Source organism: Macaca mulatta, chromosome 6, assembly GCF_049350105.2.
Source record: "Macaca mulatta isolate MMU2019108-1 chromosome 6, T2T-MMU8v2.0, whole genome shotgun sequence".
Lineage (NCBI taxonomy): Eukaryota > Metazoa > Chordata > Mammalia > Primates > Cercopithecidae > Macaca > Macaca mulatta.
Window position 1 is genome coordinate 117,999,604 of NC_133411.1, and position 18,920 is coordinate 118,018,523.

General features: G+C 38.1%; 1 protein-coding gene across 8 annotated transcripts in view; it reads left to right on the plus strand.

The window, feature by feature from the left end:
• FER (FER tyrosine kinase) overlaps window positions 1-18,920 on the plus strand; it is a 445,427-nt gene that overhangs the window by 396,884 nt on the left and 29,623 nt on the right. The gene's annotated exons all lie outside the window — the stretch shown is intronic.

Sequence of the window (18,920 nt, forward strand, 5' to 3'; positions counted from 1 at the left end):
TTCACTGTGTAACACAGTAGTCGTAAACATTTATGTATTGCTTACTATTTGCCAGGATCTACTCTAAATTTTACTAATTTTATCCTCACTATGAGGCAAGTGATATCTTTATCCCCAGTTTACAGATAAGGAAAACGAGGCCCAATGATATATAGGTAGTGATAAGTGGCAGACTCTGAATTTGAACCCAGGCTCCAGAGTCCTTGTATTTAACCGTTAGCAGTATGCTGTCTCTCATGTTGGGAAAGTCACTTCAGTTATCAGAGCCTCTGTTTTCTCATCTCAAAAATAAAGCGACTGGCTCCAGAATGTTTTATTATAGACAGTTTGCCTGGAAACACAGAAAGAATCAAGTGGCAGGGAGCAGTGAATTATCATATTCTTCTCAGTGATCTTTCTCCAGTCATTGTCTTATATTTGTTTAAGGGTCTCTAGGTTTGCAGAAACTAGCCAGAATATATACGTACTTATGCAAAAAAAAAAAAAAAAAAGGGGGGGGGCGGAGCAAGATGGCAGAATAGGAGCAGCTCCAGTCTCCAACTCCCAGCGCGAGCGACACAGAAGACCGGTGATTTCTGCATTTTCAACTGAGGTACTGGGTTCATCTCACTGGGGAGTGCCTGACGATCGGTGCTGGTCAGCTGCTGCAGCCCGACCAGCGAGAGCTGAAGCAGGGCAAGGCATTGCCTCACCTGGGAAGCGCAAGGGGGAAGGGAGTCCCTTTTCCTAGCCAGGGGAACTGAGACACACAACACCTGGAAAATCGGGTAACTCCCACCCCAATACTGCGCTTTAAGCAAACAGGCACACCAGGAGATCATATCCCACACCTGGCCGGGAGGGTCCCACACCCACTGAGCCTCCCTCATTGCTAGCGCAGCAGTCTGTGATCTACCGGCAAGGCAGCAGCGAGGCTGGGGGAGGGGCGCCCGCCATTGCTGAGGCTTAAGTAGGTAAACAAAGCTGCTGGGAAGCTCGAACTGGGTGGAGCTCACAGCAGCTCAAGGAAACCTGCCTGTCTCTGTAGACTCCACCTCTGGGGACAGGACACAGTAAACTAAACAAACGCAGCAGACACCTCTGCAGACGCAAATGACTCTGTCTGACAGCTTTGAAGAGAGCAGTGGATCTCCCAACACGGAGGTTGAGATCTGAGAAGGGACAGACTCCCTGCTCAAGTGGGTCCCTGACCCCTGAGTAGCCTAACTGGGAGACATCCCCCACTAGGGGCAGTCTGACACCCCACACCTCACAGGGAGGAGTACACCCCTGAGAGGAAGCTTCCAAAGCAAGAATCAGACAGGTACACTCGCTGTTCAGAAATATTCTATCTTCTGCAGCCTCTGCTGCTGATACCCAGGCAAACAGGGTCTGGAGTGGACCTCAAGCAATCTCCAACAGACCTACAGATGAGGGTCCTGACTGTTAGAAGGAAAACTATCAAACAGGAAGGACACCTACACCAAAACCCCATCAGTACATCACCATCATCAAAGGCAGATAAAACCACAAAGATGGGGAAAAAGCAGGGCAGAAAAGCTGGAAATTCAAAAAATAAGAGCGCATCTCCCCCGGCAAAGGAGCGCAGCTCATCGCCAGCAACGGATCAAAGCTGGACGGAGAATGACTTTGACGAGATGAGAGAAGAAGGCTTCAGTCCATCAAATTTCTCAGAGCTAAAGGAGGAATTACGTACCCAGCGCAAAGAAACTAAAAATCTTGAAAAAAAAGTGGAAGAATTGATGGCTAGAGTAATTAATGCAGAGAAGGTCCTAAACGAAATGAAAGAGATGAAAACCATGACACGAGAAATACGTGACAAATGCACAAGCTTCAGTAACCGACTCGATCAACTGGAAGAAAGAGTATCAGCGATTGAGGATCAAATGAATGAAATGAAGCGAGAAGAGAAACCAAAAGAAAAAAGAAGAAAAAGAAATGAACAAAGCCTGCAAGAAGTATGGGATTATGTAAAAAGACCAAATCTACGTCTGATTGGGGTGCCTGAAAGTGAGGGGGAAAATGGAACCAAGTTGGAAAACACTCTTCAGGATATCATCCAGGAGAACTTCCCCAACCTAGTAGGGGAAGGCCAACATTCAAATCCAGGAAATACAGAGAACGCCACAAAGATACTCCTCGAGAAGAGCAACTCCAAGACACATAATTGCCAGATTCACCAAAGTTGAAATGAAGGAAAAAATCTTAAGGGCAGCCAGAGAGAAAGGTCGGGTTACCCACAAAGGGAAGCCCATCAGACTAACAGCAGATCTCTCAGCAGAAACTCTACAAGCCAGAAGAGAGTGGGGGCCAATATTCAACGTTCTTAAAGAAAAGAATTTTAAACCCAGAATTTCATATCCAGCCAAACTAAGTTTCATAAGTGAAGGAGAAATAAAATCCTTTACAGATAAGCAAATGCTTAGAGATTTTGTCACCACTAGGCCTGCCTTACAAGAGACCCTGAAGGAAGCACTAAACATGGAAAGGAACAACTGGTACCAGCCATTGCAAAAACATGCCAAAATGTAAAGACCATTGAGGCTAGGAAGAAACTGCATCAACTAACGAGCAAAATAACCAGTTAATATCATAATGGCAGGATCAAGTTCACACATAACAATATTAACCTTAAATGTAAATGGACTAAATGCTCCAATTAAAAGACACAGACTGGCAAACTGGATAAAGAGTCAAGACCCATCAGTCTGCTGTATTCAGGAGACCCATCTCACACGCAGAGACATACATAGGCTCAAAATAAAGGGATGGAGGAAGATCTACCAAGCAAATGGAGAACAAAAAAAAGCAGGGATTGCAATACTAGTCTCTGATAAAACAGACTTTAAACCATCAAAGATCAAAAGAGACAAAGAAGGCCATTACATAATGGTAAAGGGATCAATTCAACAGGAAGAGCTAACTATCCTAAATATATATGCACCCAATACAGGAGCACCCAGATTCATAAAGCAAGTCCTTAGAGACTTACAAAGAGACTTAGACTCCCATACAATAATAATGGGAGACTTCAACACTCCACTGTCAACATTAGACAGATCAACGAGACAGAAAGTTAACAAGGATATCCAGGAATTGAACTCATCTCTGCAGCAAGCAGACCTAATAGACATCTATAGAACTCTCCACCCCAAATCAACAGAATATACATTCTTCTCAGCACCACATCGTACTTACTCCAAAATTGACCACGTAATTGGAAGTAAAGCACTCCTCAGCAAATGTACAAGAACAGAAATTATAACAAACTGTCTCTCAGACCACAGTGCAATCAAACTAGAACTCAGGACTAAGAAAATCAATCAAAACCGCTCAACTACATGGAAACTGAACAACCTGCTCCTGAATGACTACTGGGTACATAAAGAAATGAAGGCAGAAATAAAGATGTTCTTTGAAACCAATGAGAACAAAGCTACAACATACCAGAATCTCTGGGACACATTTAAAGCAGTGTGTAGAGGGAAATTTATAGCACTAAATGCCCACAAGAGAAAGCAGGAAAGATCTAAAATTGACACTCTAACATCGCAATTGAAAGAACTAGAGAAGCAAGAGCAAACACATTCGAAAGCTAGCAGAAGGCAAGAAATAACTAAGATCAGAGCAGAACTGAAGGAGATAGAGACACAAAAAACCCTCCAAAAAATCAATGAATCCAGGAGTTGGTTTTTTGAAAAGATCAACAAAATTGACAGCCCACTAGCCAGACTAATAAAGAAGAAAAGAGAGAAGAATCAAATCGACGCAATTAAAAATGATAAAGGGGATATCACCACCGACCCCACAGAAATACAAACTACCATCAGAGAATACTATAAACACCTCTACGCAAATAAACTGGAAAATCTAGAAGAAATGGATAATTTCCTGGACACTTACACTCTTCCAAGACTAAACCAGGAAGAAGTTGAATCCCTGAATAGACCAATAGCAGGCTCTGAAATTGAGGCAACAATTAATAGCCTACCAACCAAAAAAAGTCCAGGACCAGATGGATTCACAGCTGAATTCTACCAGAAGTACAAGGAGGAGTTGGTACCATTCCTTCTGAAACTATTCCAATCAATAGAAAAAGAGGGAATCCTCCCTAACTCATTTTATGAGGCCAACATCATCCTGATACCAAAGCCTGGCAGAGACACAACAAAAAAAGAGAATTTTAGACCAATATCCCTGATGAACATCGATGCAAAAATCCTCAATAAAATACTGGCAAACCGGATTCAGCAACACATCAAAAAGCTTATCCACCATGATCAAGTGGGCTTCATCCCTGGGATGCAAGGCTGGTTCAACATTTGCAAATCAATAAACATAATCCAGCATATAAACAGAACCAAAGACAAGAACCACATGATTATCTCAATAGATGCAGAAAAGGCTTTTGACAAAATTCAACAGCCCTTCATGCTAAAGACGCTCAATAAATTCGGTATTGATGGAACGTACCTGAAAATAATAAGAGCTATTTATGACAAACCCACAGCCAATATCATACTGAATGGGCAAAAACTGGAAAAATTCCCTTTGAAAACTGGCACAAGACAGGGATGCCCTCTCTCACCACTCCTATTCAACATAGTGTTGGAAGTTCTGGCTAGGGCAATCAGGCAAGAGAAAGAAATCAAGGGTATTCAGTTAGGAAAAGAAGAAGTCAGATTGTCCCTGTTTGCAGATGACATGATTGTATATTTAGAAAACCCCATTGTCTCAGCCCAAAATCTCCTTAAGCTGATAAGCAACTTCAGCAAAGTCTCAGGATACAAAATTAATGTGCGAAAATCACAAGCATTCTTATACACCAGTAACAGACAAACAGAGAGCCAAATCAGGAATGAACTTCCATTCACAATTGCTTCAAAGAGAATAAAATACCTAGGAATCCAACTTACAAGGGATGTAAAGGACCTCTTCAAGGAGAACTACAAACCACTGCTCAGTGAAATAGAAGAGGACACAAACAAATGGAAGAACATACCATGCTCATGGATAGGAAGAATCAATATCGTGAAAATGGCCATACTGCCCAAGGTAATTTATAGATTCAATGCCATCCCCATCAAGCTACCAATGAGTTTCTTCACAGAATTGGAAAAAACTGCTTTAAAGTTCATATGGAACCAAAAAAGAGCCCGCATCTCCAAGACAATCCTAAGTCAAAAGAACAAAGCTGGAGGCATCACGCTACCTGACTTCAAACTATACTACAAGGCTACAGTAACCAAAACAGCATGGTACTGGTACCAAAACAGAGATATAGACCAATGGAACAGAACAGAGTCCTCAGAAATAATACCACACATCTACAGCCATCTGATCTTTGACAAACCTGAGAGAAACAAGAAATGGGGAAAGGATTCCCTATTTAATAAATGGTGCTGGGAAAATTGGCTAGCCATAAGTAGAAAGCTGAAACTGGATCCTTTCCTTACTCCTTATACGAAAATTAATTCAAGATGGATTAGAGACTTAAATGTTAGACCTAATACCATAAAAATCCTAGAGGAAAACCTAGGTAGTACCATTCAGGACATAGGCATGGGCAAAGACTTCATGTCTAAAACACCAAAAGCAACGGCAGCAAAAGCCAAAATTGACAAATGGGATCTAATTAAACTAAAGAGCTTCTGCACAGCAAAAGAAACTACCATCAGAGTGAACAGGCAACCTACAGAATGGGAGAAAATTTTTGCAATCTACTCATCTGACAAAGGGCTAATATCCAGAACCTACAAAGAACTCAAACAAATTTACAAGAAAAAAACAAACAACCCCATCAGAAAGTGGGCAAAGGATATGAACAGACATTTCTCAAAAGAAGACATTCATACAGCCAACAGACACATGAAAAAATGCTCATCATCACTGGCCATCAGAGAAATGCAAATCAAAACCACAATGAGATACCATCTCATACCAGTTAGAATGGCGATCATTCAAAAGTCAGGAAACAACAGGTGCTGGAGAGGATGTGGAGAAATAGGAACACTTTTACACTGTTGGTGGGATTGTAAACTAGTTCAACCATTATGGAAAACAGTATGGCGATTCCTCAAGGATCTAGAACTAGATGTACCATATGACCCAGCCATCCCATTACTAGGTATATACCCAAAGGATTATAAATTATGCTGCTATAAAGATACATGCACACGTATGTTTATTGCAGCACTATTCACAATAGCGAAGACTTGGAATCAACCCAAATGTCCATCAGTGACAGATTGGATTAAGAAAATGTGGCACATATACACCATGGAATACTATGCAGCCATAAAGAAGGATGAGTTTGAGTCCTTTGTAGGGACTTGGATGCAGCTGGAATCCATCATTCTTAGCAAACTATCACAAGAACAGAAAACCAAACACCGCATGTTCTCACTCATAGGTGGGAACTGAACAATGAGATCACTCAGACTCAGGAAGGGGAACATCACACACCGGGGCCTATCATGGGGAGGGGGGAGGGGGGAGGGATTGCTTTGGGAGTTATACCTGATGTAAATGACGAGTTGATGGGTGCAGCACAGCAACATGGCACAAGTATACATATGTAACAAACCCGCACGTTATGCACATGTACCCTACAACTTAAAGTATAATAATAAATAAATTAAAAAAAATTAAAAAAAAATAAAAAATAAATAAATAAATAAATAAAAACCGTGCTGCTCAAAGAACGGGTCTACCCTACATAGGGGTTTAGTTCTGATAAGTCTCATAATTGGAACCAGAAAATAAGTGTAACAGATGTTTTATCATTATACTTCTTCACAACAGGTGTCAGGGATGGCTATAACAGTTAGGAACCTTTACCAGAAATATGAAAACTGAAGGAACAGGGAAGAAACCTTCAGAGACTGTGCTATGTTTATCTTCCTTGATGAAGTGTATCACCAGCTTTGAGAATATTAAATGCAAGCTGATCTTTACCATGTAAAAGGTGAAAGATGAAATGATTTCTGTGTTCCAATTTATTGGGAAAGATAGGATAAATAATTCAGAACTGGAAGTAGGAAACTTTTTTATAGAAAGTAAAAGGGAAACAAAATCCATGCCTGTAAGATGAACATGGAAGAATGAGTGGGTTAAAGAATACAGGAAGAAAAAACTCACATCCTATAGCCCTTAGCCATTAACATTTAGATAAAGATGGAAGGAAAGAGGAATCTAGTTTAAGACACAATTTACTTACACCTTAGCCACTTTCAAAATGTTCAGAGAAAGATTCGCCACCTATATCACTTTTCCTATTGTGGCTATAACAAATTACCACAAATTTTATTCAACCTACAACATCATCTTAAGACCTTAAAATGAAAAAATGATTCAGTTGGAATAGGGACCCTTCAAAACTGAAATTTTGAAATAATAGTGAAAGATCCAGTATTGGCTAAGAAAGGTTAGACATATGCTATAATAACAAATACTACATCTCAATGGCTTGATGTATAAAACAGTATTTCTTGCTCATGGAAGATCTATTATGGGTCCTATAACTGCAGAGCATCTCCATCGCAAGCAGGAACTCTGAGAAACTAGTGTGGGTTCATCTTATAACTCTATCATCTCAATATGTGCTCTACATTTGCCATGGCAAGAGGAGCCCTAAACAGTTACATTGGAGCTTTTTACTCCCTAGTTCAAAAGTGACATGTCACACATTCATATTCTCTTGTCATGTGGCCCACCTAGCTCTAAGGAAGCTAGGAAGTGTCTTCCATGTGCTCAGGAATGAAGAACCAAATATTTATGTCTCTTAAGTAACTGATGTGTTACTGCCTAGGATCCTATCTGGCAAGAAACTTTCTGTGAGAATAGCATGAGCAGGTTTCAAAATTTTTAATGAGCTGAGGTCATTGAAAAATATGAAGAGTAGTCAAGTTAAAAAGCGAGATGAACGTTTTGGGGGTTAGTGTTCAAACTAGGAAGAATAGAGCCAATACTTAGAAAAGATGTGATCATTTTAACAAGAGATAGGGCGAATCAGGAGAGAACAGAAATTACATAGAGGTACCTGTAATTCAAGAGTGACTAGGAAAGTTTAATTGCTTGAAGTGGGTTTCCTGGTTAAGATTAATCATAGCCCTAAGTAAAAGAAAACCTGCTAGTGAGATCACTAAACTGTTGATAGTGATCTCAACACTCATGGAGAATAGAAAGGGAACTACAACACTGAAGTCTGCAAATATTGTCTTGATTTTTCACAAGAGTGAAAACATAGATTCTGAAACCTTTATACCAGAGAGCTTGATAATACTCTCTTACACAATTCTAAAATGGATCATAAAATAGATTGAGTTCATAGAAGGGAAAGTGATGGTCAAATGAAACCAGCATGAACTCAAAAACATTTCTTTCTCTTCATTTCCTGAGAGAGCCTAGACGCTGGTAGATAAGGGAAACAGTGTGGTTATATCAGGGTTTCAATAAGGTTTTTGGCAAAGTTTCTCATGATGTCTCCAAGGATCAGATGAGGAAAGGGGTTCTAATTGATAATACAGTTAAGTGGATTTGTAACAAGTGGCAAATAAGGGAAAGTTTTTTTTAAAAAAAGTAAGAATAGAAAAATAAACTAGAGCCAAGTCATGAAAATCCTTGTAAGCGATATTAAGGAATTTAGACTTTTTAAAATTATAATCTGTATTTACTAAGGCTAAGAAATAAGATTTGCGTTATAGAAATAACACTTTTCTGCAGTGTAGACAATGCTTAAAGGAAGCTAATATCAGAGACAAGCTAGGAGGTAAGAGGTGAGTGGACAGAATTGAGGGAATTACAGCATAATTAGACAGTAGTTGATAGATTTGAAAGACCTTAAGTTCATAAGGTGGACAGGGTTTTTCATTAATAGAATGTCAGAGTGGAAATAGAGTGAAATACCAAACACTACACTCAGGAAGATGACTTGAGCAAATTAGTGAATAGTGGTACCGTTGGCTGATAAAGCAGATTTGGATTATGATAAATTTTAGGTAGCTGTAAGATAGCAAACTAGAGCTATCTATCTGGAGGCACCTAGTTAAGCCCTGGAACAAAGGAGGAATTTAGGGCAGAGAACTAGGTCTAGATCTCTAGGAGTCATGAGCATACAGATGACAGTAAGAGCCATAGAAGGATATGAGATGATCTAGAGAGACCCTGTAGACTGAAAAGAAAAGAGCACCTGGGACCAAACCTGGGGAACATCAATGTTTAAGGAATTTATGGGCAGAAGAGACCAAGAGGGGGTAGTCAAAGGTGGTCTAGTGTCTTAGAAACTAAAGAAATAGTTTCAAAGAAGCAGTGGTCAGTAATGTAAAGTGCTACTGAAAAGTCAAGAAAAATAAGGCCCTGAGTATGCATAGCGTGTGTAGCCACAATGAAGCTGGAGCAGTTTCAGTAAAGTAACGGGGGCAAAATCATGTTAATATTATGGAGGGCCAGGAAAGGAGGTGAAATAATAGAAACAGAGAATGGGGTGGTATCTGGAAGGGGCTCAGAGGTAAGATTTTTTAATGCTCAGATGTTAATGGAGTCAATGGAGAAGAGGAGGTAGAACACACTTGGTAAGTAAATTATGCTAAACTGAGACCCAGCCAGTTATTTCTCCTAGGCCATAAATCACACAGGAATATCATAGTATTTTTTGAAAACGGCTAAGCTATGTGGATTTCATGCTTGTTACATCATGATGAAGCTTCATATAGCCCCTTACTCTCTCCACAAGTCAATCAGAACTGCAGACTTACTATTTTTCAATCAATCAAAAATATATACACAATTAAGTGATCTTTATTACCTTCTGAGGGACACTTGTGTTTTTAAATCTGCTGGCAGTTCAGTGTTACACAGATTTTCTTAGTGACTATTTCTATGAAAATACTTTAAAATGCAATTTACTGCTGTGATCAGTAATGCGGGAGTCTGTAAAATTTCCACTGTTCTAAATTCTACTACTCCCTTTGCTCTGTCATGCCTGGACTGTAATTTTTGTAAACCATTATCTTCTTGTTGGAATTTTCTGCTGGAGTGTACATTGCTGTTGCTAGTGTTTTATTTGATCGCTGGCAATGAGTTCTGATATCGAGCATTTCAAACTGTTCCCTAATGAGTCTGTCTCTGTGCTCCAGTGCTGTTAACTTGATAGATTTCCTATTGTGAGGACACGCTTCCAAAAAATAATTGACTTATTTTCCTTAATGGCTTTCCATTTTTATGGAATTTTCATTATTTCTAAAAGTGTGGATTTTAGTTTACCTACCCAGAACTTCTCTGATAGAAATTTAATTTCACAGTGTAAGTGGCATTTTGAATACTGGGGACTTGGGAACTTTGATGCATTTATTCAGCAAACATGTATTGAGAACTACTGTATAGCATCTACCTCGGTATTGAGGTTCCAACTCACATAAGAAGTTCTGCACGAAGCTGACATTTGAGACAGAGTCAGACAAAGCTATGATTACTGTTCAATGAGAAACATGATGAATATTGCCATGGTAACATAGAAAAACCTTTCCAAAAGTAACAATGCTTGAGTTAGGTTTTGAAGAATGCATAGGATTTAGCTAGATGAAGAAGGGAGACAGCTAAAAGAAAACAAAAGAAAAAAAAGGTGTGCGTGTGTTTTTTAAATAGGCCAGACACAATGACTCATACCTGTAACCCCAGCACTTTGGGAGGCCGAGGTGGGAAGACTGCATGAGCCCAGGACTTAGAGACCAGCCTGGGCAACATGATGAAACCCTGTCTCTACAAAAAAAATACCAAAAACTTAGCCAGGCTTGGTGGCACATGCCTGTAGGTCCCATATACTGGGGGTCAGAGGTCGGGGTTGGGGCAGTTGAGGCAGATGAATCACCTGAACCCAGAAGTCAAAGCTGCAGTGATCATTTCACTAATCAGACCACTTCAGTCCCGCCTGGGTGACAGATTGAGACCCTGTCTCAAAAAATAATAAAAATCAAAATTAGTCTATATTTTATATAAAGAAGCTGGGAGTCTGTGGATGAGTTAGGAAAAAGTGATGGCAGGGAGAATGCTTCACTTAAGAATATCAGTCCTCTCCTAGAATTATAGCCTCCATTTTGTCATTCATTCTACCATCTACTTTTGCTTCAATATTCTTTTAAATCTCAGCTCTGTTCATCACACCTCTCTTTAGAAATCTTTAGTGACTCAACATTGCCTTCGGATGATAGCTAGCATTCGAGACTCTCCAGAATCTAGCTTGAGTGCCTTCATGAATTTAGGACCTACTGATCCTCTCAAAAACAGAAGTACTCGTTGTTCCCTGAAGTCACTTGTCACTTTCTCATCTCCACCTCTGCTCAGGTTATACCTTCTCCTTAGAATGCTCTTCCTTTCTCTCTGCCTTTTCTGCCATATCTTAGAATCATACCTATTCTTTGAAGCTAAAATATCTGAAATAATTATTAGTATGTTCATGAATACCAATAATGAAAGTCATTTAAATTAATTATTTAAATAATTTTAAATTCAGTCATTAAAAAGAATTTTGTGGGATTATGAAAAGATACATTGCTAGATAAAACAAAAGGGATATAATATGGTATGTTTAATCACATTTAAAAAACATTAACTGCTGAACAAACTTTAGGCATATTCAACCTGGTATTAACAGTCATTATCTCTGACCATTTGGGTAAAAGCTGCTATTCCCCCCACCCCTCTTTTGGCTTTTCTATATTTTATCAGTAAACTTGTGCTTTTACAGTAGGAAAACAAAAGAATAGATGTTATTTTCAACTTTTAAAATAGTTCTAAAAATCCTACTCTTCTTTCAATCAGCTCAACTTAGTCTTTCCTTCACAGATTTTCCTGCCATTCACCAATCAAAAATAATCTTTACTTTTTCTATCACATATTTTTGTGTTTATAGCAGCATCTCTCATTCTATGTTGTGTTTTAATTACATGCTGTAACTCCCACAGTAACCAGTTGGTACTGTGAACAGGGGTGACTCTGTTGAATGAATGAATTCATGCTAATGGCAATTTGAAGTAGTTATTTTCTTTAAAGGGCTTAAAACCTTATTAGAGAGAAAATACATGTCAAGAAAAATATAAAATAGATGTTAATTTATAAGACAGTAATTGTCAAGGAGTATATAAATGTGGGGTGTGTAGTACAGTCAGTACTAAAGGACTTCTTTAAACACTGTCAGTAGAATCCTGTTTCACAAAATGAGATTCCAGGATTATGCTGATAGACAGGTGCCAAAGGAAGCAGTTTTACTTGGAAATATACTTCAGGAACATTTGAAGGTCAAAATTATGAATGCAGAGGCACAGACCAGAGTCTGCAAATAGTCGCAATCCACCCTCCCCAGGCCTCTCATAGAGGCTCTGCACAAAAATAGTCTGTGGCAGCAGTAATCTAATAAGCAGATGATCTGCACTGATAAAAAGCCATTGACTAGTTTTAATTTACCTACCTTTTCTGTTTTCCTAGTGATGGTTATTAAAGTGACAAAGAGAAAGACTACATTTGGTGGGGATGGGGATCCCAACTTAAACCTTGTAAAGAGCATCTGTTAGGAGGAAAGAAGTGAACCAAAGCTATCTTTCTGTCTCAAATCAAGTAAATATTTAGTGATAGATTGGAATGTCATTCATACTTACTACATTCAGATGTAGTACAATAAAAACAAGGCATCCCAAATAGATTTCTTCCCCTAAAATTAAAAGTTAGCCTATGGAACTATACAGGTAACTCTTAGAGATTCAGTCAGATTTCACACTCAGTGATACTGACTGGCATGTCTGCAGACTTCATAGGAAGAAACAGTGATGACTCAAATGACAGGGATGAGAAGAGATTCATGAGGCATCCTGTCCACCAGGAAACCTTGCTGTGTGCTAAATGCAAACTGGTTCAGTTCATTTTCTCTCAACTCCTTTCTATATTAGTATCTCAATAACTTTTCTTGAAGAAATATTATATGCATAATTGCAAATGGTGTTGTGTTTCATAAGAAGAAAAATCCTGTTCTGGAAGCATCCAGTCATAACTTGCTGTGCAAAATACTATCCCATCCCGTAAAATGCCTTCCCTACTTTAGGAATTCATTCTTAGAGCTATTAAATTTGGGTTCTCTGTGCTAAATAAATTCATCCAATCCTGGTTCAAGTAACCTTCTTATGTCTAGATATTGTTTTCATTACTGTTGCCTTTAATTTTGTCTAATTATAAAATGCCAAAGTAGACATAATTTGGCAACCCTTGAAAAGCACTGCCTGCTCTTCTCTGAGTCTGTTTTAGTAAGCAGAATGTCAACTGTCTGGGTCATAGAAGAAGGAACAAACCAACCTTTGGGACCAGACCAATTGTGTAGCTGTATAAGAACACCTAGAGAATTTTTCTATCTAAATTCTGAATTTAAGATAAAAATAGACCTCTAATACCTGAACCTTCTCTTGGGAATCTGAAAGACTGATGGATGCTACATGTGGGAGTTGGGGAAAAGCCACACCGTGATATATTATCTTATTCTTTGCCATTCTTAGCATAATGACCTTTTTCAAATACTGTCTCTTCAAGGTGCACTAAAGGCTTTTGAGTACTTGTCATACATAAACACTGAGTGCAAAGATCAAGAGAAAGTAATATGTAAGATTAAAAATAGGAAAAATAGGAGAGATGGCTTAAAGTAAGATGCTGAATGTTGTTAATGTATTCCTCTTACAGCTTCATTGTTTATAAAAGGTTCATTATTTAAATATCCTTTTCAAATAGTGTCTGTAGGATGCTTTTGTAAGTAATATTTGTAGATTTAAAATTAGGAGGCCATAAAAATCTTGAAATATTTTAAGTTCAGGGGTATATATACAGATTTGTTAGATTGGTAAACTTGTGTCATGGGGGTTTAATTGTACAGAGTATTTTGTCACCCTATTAAGTCTAGTACTCACTAGACTTAGTAGGTTATTTTTCCTGACCCTCTCCCTCCTCCCACCCTTCATAAGCCCCAGTGTTTGTTGTTCCCCTCTATGTATCCACGTGTTCTCATCATTTAGCTTCCACTTATAAGCAAGAACATGCGGCATTTGGTTTTCTCTTCCTGCGTTAGTTTGCTAAAGATGTTCCTTCAAAGGACATGATCTCATTCCTTTTTCAGCTGCATTCTGAGTATGTACCACATTTTCTTTATCCAGTCTACCATTAATGGGCATTTAGGTTGATTCCATGTCTTTGCTATTGTGAATAGTGAGGCAGTGAATCTATGCATACATGTGTATTTATGGTAGAATGATTTTACTCCTTTGGGTATATGCCCATATATTAGACCCCAGTGCAACCCCAATGTGATTGCTGGGTCTAATGGTAGCTCTGTTTCTAGGTCTTTGAGGAATCGCCACACTGTCTTCCACAATTATTGAACTATTTACACTCCAACCAACAGTGTATAAACCTTCCTTTCTCTCTACAACCTCACTAGCATCTGTTACTGACTTTTTAATAATAGCCATTCTGACTGGTATGAGATGGTATCTCGTTATGGTTTTAATTTGCATTTCTCTAATTATCAATGATGTTGAGTTTTTCATATGCTTGTTGACCATATATATGTTGTCTTTTGAAGAGTCTGTTCATGTCCTTTACCTACTTTTTAACAGAGTTTTTTTTTTCTTGTAAATGTTTTTTAGTGGTCTAAAGTATGTATGTACTTTTTCAGGAATGCTTTACTTTCAAGTCTTTTTTTACTGTTAATAGCTTTTAAAACTCAAATAGGGTGTAAAAATGAGTAATATTTCATAGTATAACTCAATCTGTTTCATAAGAGTTCTTTCTTTTGAAAGACTTGGTCGTTATAATCCCTTAAAACAGTCATATCATTACTTTATTTGGATATTAATAGAAACGCCATTTTTTTCCATGGGATAATATCTTTAAAATAAAATGCAAAAATAGTTTATTGAATTTTACTACTGTTTTACAAAAAAAAAAAAAAAGGCCAAAATGAAAAGTGTAAGTGCCATCTAGATCCTGTTTAGTATTAGAAAAGGCTACAGTAGAGCCTCACACTCCCCAGCAAGCCTTTCTCTCTCACAAATACAGTCCACAAGGGTGCTGGTCTTATGGAAATGATTGAACAAAAAGCCCACCAAAATAATTTTTAAAAAGCAGAAAACTTATCCTCAGAAGCATTTTAATACATTTATTTTCTGGAGTTTAACCTAAATTTGACTGCGTGGCCCCTGTTTTGCAATCCCATGTAAAGAAATCCACAGTAACATGCCATCTCAAGTTCTTTATTAGTAACACCCTTAACTTTATAATTTTATATAGTTACAAATAGATATTTACTGAGGAAAAATAACAGATTCACACAAAGACTTGCTTATGACTATTATATATTTATAAGAATCTTAAGGTGCCTTACTATTTTTTAAATCACTTTTATTTCTCTATAAATACAAAATGCACCAATTTTAAGGTACAGTTTGATGAGTCTTGCCAAATATGTATAGTCATGTAATCATTACCACACTTCCATCATCCCCAAAAGTTCCGTTGCACTGTTTTGTAGTCAGTACCCTTTACCTATCTCTGGCCCTAGGGAACCACTCATCTGTCACTGTAGCTTAGACGTTTCTAAAATTTCTTTTAGATCAAGCTATGCAGTATGTTTTGTCCTAGCTTTTTTTTTTTTAAACTTATGATGCTTTTCAGATCTATCCATGTTATTGCGTATGTTAGTTTATGCTTTTTTATTTCAGAGTATTTCATTATATGAATGTATTACAGTTTGTTTTCCAATCTCCAGCTGATAAACAGGTGGGTTATTTCCAGTTTAGGGCCATTACAAAGAAAGCTGCTCTGAATAGTCATATGTAAGTCTTTGTGTCAGTGTGTTATTTTTCTTGAGAAAATATCTAGGTGACTGTCTGGGTTCTATGTAAAAAATTTGCATTTAGCTTTGTAAGAAACTACTAAACTGTTTTCCAAAATGGTTGTTCCACTTTATGTGCTCACCAACAATGTATGACAGCTGCTATTTCTTCATGTCTTTGTCAACACTTGTTACGGTCAGTCTTGAGTTTGTCATTCTGGTGGGTATGCAGTGATATCTCATTGTGGTTTACATTTTTTTAAATTAGAGACAGGATCCCACTATGTTGCCCAGGCTGGTCTTGAACTCCTGTGCTCAATCCTCCCTGCCTCGGCTTCCCACAGTGCTGGAATTACAGGCATAAGCTACTGCACCCGGCCTAAAAAAAATTGAATAAAATATTAAACATATTTTTAAAAAAACATTTCTGCTACTTAGTATATTCTTTGATCATCTAACATAAATATGATTTGGAATATAAGGAAAACCTTAAACTATTCTGAATGTCTGATAGGGTTTTAGACAATAACTTCATGGCAGTTTGATGAGGTTTATATGTCTATTCTATAGCTAATAGATTATGAAAACATTCAGAAAGTAAAGTGAATTCCTTATTGCCTAATGGTTGTTTTGCGTCTTGTTGAATTAGTAGTCAGTCACCCAAATACCTAAGCTGCGCAAAACCTAAACCAGTTAACATTTAAAAATAATGTTTGAGATTATAGCTGGAAAGTCCTAGTAGATTGGCTCATTCTTTCTCAGAGACACATTTGCTCCCAGTAAGGTATTTTCAGAGGCCTTCATCAGCCTTGCTTCAAATAAGCTGAGCAGCGAAGCAGACGCAACTTCCCCAAAATGACATCAGTGCCTATTTAATAATTAGACCACACACTGGTATAGTGTGTTATTCAATAATTACTGATTGTTTTCACATGGATGGAATTTGCATGACCCTGTCTTCCATTAGTGATGGTATTAAGATAGTCCAAGGTGGCCTCCATTTTCCTTTACTATTGTTAACTAAGTTGCTCTTTGCTTAGGAGGAGGTCCTCTGGTCCCTGTTTGATACTTGCTTCTAATGCTGCCTACTCCATTTGTGCTGATATTGCTGACATTCCACCTATTACATGTTTTATATATTGCTCCTTTCTGAATCATGTCTATGTCTGTATTGAATTGTGCTTCTTTTATTCTTGCTCTTACAATGTGTCTTGATTCTTGTTGTTTTCACTATATTTGCTGCATTTGCCATTTAGTATCATTAACATATCTTTTTCATGAATTCTACCTTTTAGAAATACGGTTCTTTTTATTCTAATTGATGCCTTTTCCTCAAATTACATTTCCTGATAGCAATATTGTCACACCTTCTGTTTGGTAGCATATACGTCTTACCAGTCTTGCCTTTTACATCCTAATCCTTATTTTCATGTATGTGAACAGGAGAGCAACTTTGGCATATTTTTACTTTTTACTTCCTTCCTTCCACTTGGCATGTTGACGCCATCTAAAATTTTGTCTCCATTTTCTAAACAGATGAATCAACAATTATGTAGTGATAATTGTCTTACTTCTTTGCTTCTGTTTTTTGCTCCCCACTTCTTCCCCTTTTGTAGATTCCCTTTTTACATTATAAGGAATAGATCCTTGAGTAATTCTTTTTTATGTGTACTATTTGATGATGTATTATTTAACTAGGTCCTATCAGAGGAGCATAAAAGTTCCATGAGGACATAAATTCTTGTCTTTTGTTGTTCCCTGCCTTGCCTAGAACAGTGCCTGGCAAGTAGTAAGTGCTACATATATATATTTTTTGAATGAATAAATTTTTTATGGAAACAATTATAAATTGTCTATCACATGTTACTACTTTCTGACACCAGGTATATCCCTCACACTTACATGTGACCTTTATTGATGACCCAGGGTCATCATTATCTCTATATTGCTCTAATTCGAGTACCTCTAAATTAAATGGTTTCAATATGCCAGGTTTAAATTTTTCTTCTCTTTATATCAGACTAAAAGCGGTAGTACAGAAACTTGGGACAGGGTAGAACCCTTGGGGCATGGCATTTGCTGGCACCAGAGGTATTCCAAGAAGCAGTGCCTAGAAGATATTAACAAAAGACCATCAGATCCACAGAGGAAGAAAAGGAGACAACATGAATTTCGGAGGGAGAAACTATCCTCAGATCAGGGAAGGACCACTTTCAGGGAAATGAAGTGCACACCACACAGGTGGGAGGAGGGAACTGGTATATATATGTCTCACAGACTCAGTGTTATGTACATGTTGACCAAAGTTGGAGAAAATCTGTGACTATTCATGAGGGAAATCAGGCACTTGCATAGTGGATGGTAAACATATGTAACGTACATCCCATGTTCACTCTATGTTGGCATTTTAGTATTAAAGTGGGACTTGGCTCTTCGTGCCCTATAATTCACCTTTTTTGACATAAAGACAATTTGTGTGCAGCCTTCAGCTGACTGAAACTGGCTGTCTATCAATAAACAATGTTTATAAAACAGGTCCTCTTCCAATTTGAGTTATGGCAGGACCACAAGGCAGGGGGAAGGGGTTGTCAGCTGGCATCCAGCAGTCTGTCAGGGTTGGTTGGGAAAATTTCCAGCTATAGTTGTTTCAGCAATGCTTCTCAGGAGCTGGTTTCTGCTTGATTACAGGAAAACTTATGGCATAACATTGGGACCAACCCCTCATCCTACTAGCCATGAGATTTTTTTCTTTTTTGTCATTTTCTCATGTTAGCCACAGGGTTTCCATCTTGTCTGTCTGTTGGGGTATATTTTAACAGAGATATGACTTAATAGCCTGGCAGATGTCGGTGCAGCAAAGCTGGGAAGAGGGAAAATTTAGGTTTGTAACTCATAACAATCCAGTTAAAACGAATTCAAAGTTGGAGAAGCCAAGACAGAAGACATTATTACACCAATGAGAAGGCACCTGCAACAGCTTTCTATCAGGTGTGAATGAGAAAGAAGCAGGTAATTAGCTTCGTTCCCTCCCTGAACAGTGATCATTTTTCTTCCATCT